This window comes from Notolepis coatsorum (genome assembly GCF_963971535.1).
Source record: "Notolepis coatsorum genome assembly, chromosome: 1".
NCBI lineage: Eukaryota > Metazoa > Chordata > Actinopteri > Aulopiformes > Paralepididae > Notolepis > Notolepis coatsorum.
The window spans coordinates 37,752,946-37,757,338 of record NC_140165.1 but is presented as its reverse complement, the minus strand read 5'-3'; positions in this window follow the sequence as shown (position 1 = coordinate 37,757,338).

Here is a 4,393-nt window from a genome sequence, read left to right as displayed (position 1 = left end):
ATACATGGTTTCACGTGTAGAACTCCGCTCAGCGTTTCTTTCTTTATTGGGACAGTTGGCATGGTGGGAGAGAGACAGAGGAGACACAGTAGAGAGAGAGAGAGAGAGAGAGAGAGAGAGAGAGAGAGAGAGAGAGAGAGAGAGAGAGAGAGAGAGAGAGAGAGAGGCCAGATTCGTTCCCAGCAGGGGGTATATGTTCCAAAAGCGTGGGTCTTCATTCCATTACACCATCTCTGGACACTGTCGTAAACTATCAACAGAGAGTTACTGTGTGTACAAGACACGCCCCCGTGTGATGAACTGCAAGTATGACAAATTATCATTTTAACTTGCAGTTCGGTTGGCTTCTGCAGTGCCCTCGCATGTGCTTTTTCGCTTTTAGATTGTTTAGACCCTTTCCTGTGTACATTTTCATACAGGACTGTCTCTCTCTCTCTCTCTCTCTCTCTCTCTCTCTCTCTCTCTCTCTCTCTCTCTCTCTCTCTATCTCTCAGCCTGGTGGGAGGTCTGTGTCTCTCTACATTCCTGTAGACAAGTGTCTGCCACCTGCTAGACTTCTGTCATCTTTAACTGGCGCATGGATTAACAGGAGAGGAGTCGAGGACACACTCCAAATCCATTTACTTTACACTGCCTGTAAACTTGCTGTGTGTGTGTGTTTGTGTGTGTGTGTGTGTGTGTGTTTATGTGTGTGTGTGTGTGTGTGTGTGTGTGTGTGTGTGTGTGTGTGTGTGTGTATGCGTGCATGCGTGTGTGCGTGCGTGCGTGCGCGCGTGTGTGTGTGTGTCTGTTTGTCGACAGTAACACAAGTCTTCTCTCACTGAGAGACATTGGGGGAGAGAACGAAATGGGTGGATACCTTTGCTTTTATACTCGCCATAAGGTAGAGTACCTGGGTGGCTCCGCCTAGAGCGCCCTCCAGTGGGAACAGATATATATGCAACTAGACAGTCACTGGTGGAGACAATTATATATATGCAGGTAAACAGTTACTAGAGTAAACAGCCATATGCACAGTTAGACAGTTACTAACAATCCTACACAGAGCCTCTGATCTCAACACTCCCACTTAGGTTTGCATTAGCATACTGGCTGACTTCTGGGAAAAACATTTAACAAAGGAAATAATATATAATCCCAAAAACATCCATAGGGTATGATCCATAGTCAATATCCTCACATTGAACATGACCTTTGCAAATTCCTTCAATTTTTATTTGAAAACAGGCTCCCTCATAGTATCTATTACTCGGTCGTCCGTTGGACAGTAAACCGGTGTCATTCTTTCTTATCTGATGGCATACCTGATGAGATGATATTATTTATAATGACATGTTTACATCTATATTGACACATTGGGATCCTAGTAATCACAACGGTCCCCTCTTTGTCCTTATAAACAACAGTCTCCATATATACACAATGTTCATCATTTTAAACGGTTTTGACAGAACGCCCATTCTTCAAAAACACCATATTCGGTATAGAGGATGTATTTCAATTACCTACTGCATTTTGAACAATACATTCATAACCTTATCTTCATCACTTCGAGCAGTTGCTCTAGATAAACACATTTTGCATTGTCATAGCTAGAAACATATATTCAGCTTCACAGGCTGATAGTATCCCTGTAGGCTCTAAGCCCTTAAACCTTTGTTGTCTTTTCTGAAACACCGCTGTCCGTCTGCAGCACCTCTGGGATAACGAAAAACATATTTTTGACGTAGTTAAATTATTCTCTGTGGGGTCAACAAACATACTATGACACTCTTACTCACTACAGAACATAGGTCAGGGCGAGTACAGGTTGTCCAACAGAATGAAGCTACCCACAGTTGATCTATACATTTCTTACTTCAGTCAAAAACATCTCAGGACCTTTCCCCACATATCTCTTCTGGGATATTTTTACACAGTTGGCAGACTGTTCGAAGTCCATACCTATAAAATGGTTTAACCTGCCTAGGTCTTTCTTTTGTGGTCTGGAACGATGATCAAATCCTCCACTTCTGTATTTTAAACATAGATCCTCTTTTGTATTTAAACATTGAATCACCTCTGTACTTTAACATTGTAAACCACCCACCTTTGTACTTAAACATGGGGTTAAACATAAGATCAATTTCAGTATTTTAAACCTGGTAACTCATCCACCTCTGTACTTAAACATGGGACCAAACATATGGCTCAATTCTTCAGCATTCAGTACATTTTCTATGAACCATATTTTGTATTTACCGTGGTCTTCAATACTCTCCTGGATCGAATACAACCATTTCCCTCCCACTGTCTGTCTGCCCTCTTCGGGGGACAATGTGGCCTCCTTAAAGGTCGGGTTTACCCCACTGGCTACCCTGTAGTAGTACTCAACGAGGGTAGGTGTATTGTCCTCCTCGTCACTCCCTTTCCTGGCATAGTCTGGCAGATATTCTGGGGGTTTGTGTTCCCTTGGGGGATACCTCCCACTGCTTGGGGCACTTGACGTCACCCTCAGGTGCTTCTCGTCATCGCCCTCTGGGGGTTGCTGACTGTCTGTCTGTACAACTGTACTAAGTACACTGGCGTGATGTGTTTCTATTTCTACACACCTTGCTCTGGAGTCCAGCTCTGGCTCCTCTGTCTGTGTCTCGCTCTCACAGGTTGTCTTCGTGACAAACTTGACTAGCATGTGTTTCTGCACTCTCCCGTTACCGGGGTGATAAACTAGGAAAGCAGCACTTCCTCTGTCGTGTCCTACGAAAAATCCTTTTACATCCTTGGACTTGGGTTTTCCCCTGTCCTGCAGGTACACATAACACACTGATCCAAATCGGTGCATTCTGGCTAGATTACACTTCTTTCCTGTCAGCGCTGTATACAGAGTGGTGCCCGAGTGCTTATTAAAGCACCTGTTTCTGGTGTAAGCGGCTTATTGCACCGCATAATGCCACAGGCTCTTTGGTAAGTTACTATCTGCTAGCTTACACCTAGCCATTTCGAAAAGGGTGTGCCATTCCCTCTCTGCCACCCCGCTCTGGTGTGTGGGATATGGACGTGACGTCTCGTGTCTTATCTTATACCTTCTCAACAGTGATTGGAACTCTCTGTTTGTGAACTCGGCTTCGTGGTCGGACCTCAAACATCTTACTGTACCATAAGGGGCTACGTCTGCCAGGAATCTTTCTGTGGCCTGGAGTGTGTCACTCTTTTCTTTGATAAAGTAAACAAACACTTCCCCTGTACACACGTCTGTAAAAGACTGTACATATCTAAAACCTCCTATGGACTCGTTGCTTACTGGGCCTGCTAGGTCCATGTCAACTAGTGCAAGTGGTACCCTTACTCTGTCTGTGGGATTTCTGTATCTCGGTTGGGTAAACTTCCCCGTTTTGCACATTGCAAAATTTTTGTCAGGTCTATGCTTCTCCCCCTCAATGTGCATGCCCTCTGACACTACTTGCAGTTTCAGTAAATCCTCGTAATTACAATGACCCATAATCTCATGCCATGTCTGAATATCGTGACTGGCCATCCCGCTACACACATCATCATTATCGCTACACTGGTCATTGTCATTACACTCCGTTTTCAGATAAAATATTCTCTGGTACATCTTTATGTCAAACCGGGTACCGTCAGGTTCTACAAGAAAATGTTTACCTTTATCGAAGAATACCTTGGCGCCGCTTGCAGTAGCAGCTATTACAGAGAATAGTCCTTGTGGGAACGATGGTACGTATAGAGCGCTCTTTAGCGTCACCGTACGCCGGCGCCCCTTGCTGTCCGTGAGGCATACCTGTGCGTCTCCCCTCTCTTGTGCCAATCCGTAGATGCGTCTACCGTCCGCCAGCTCCATGCAGTGCCTCTCAGAGTGGAAAGTGTCGTCAATGTTCTTGAACCGACTCCTGTCGTTGATGACATGGGACAACGCGACTGTGTCCACGATCAGTCCCCTTCTCTGGGCCCGCTGCAGCTGGGCCGGTCCGGCGATGCCCGCCGTCCGCGCTCCAAAAGCGCAGTCTTCTTGTCCCGTTATCCTCCGGGGGTCGTCTCGACTTGCCTCACATCGATCGTCGCCGCCATCGATTCTCCGGGCGTCGTCTCGATTCATCTCACGTCGATAGTCGCCGCCATCGATTCTCCGGGCGTCGTCTCGATTCATCTCACGTCGATAGTCGCCGCCGTCGTGTCCGCTGTCATCATCCTGTCCACAGCCATTATCTTGTCCGTAGTCGCCATTTTGTCCGTGGCCTCCGTCTCGTCTGTAGTCGCCATTTTGTCCGTGGCTTTCGTCTCGCCTGTAGTCGCCATTTTGTCCGTGGCCTCTGTCTCGTTCATGGCCGTCGTCTCGTCCGTAGCCGCCATCTTGTCCATGCACGTATCGCGCGCTCTGGTTGTGTTTCTTCATGCA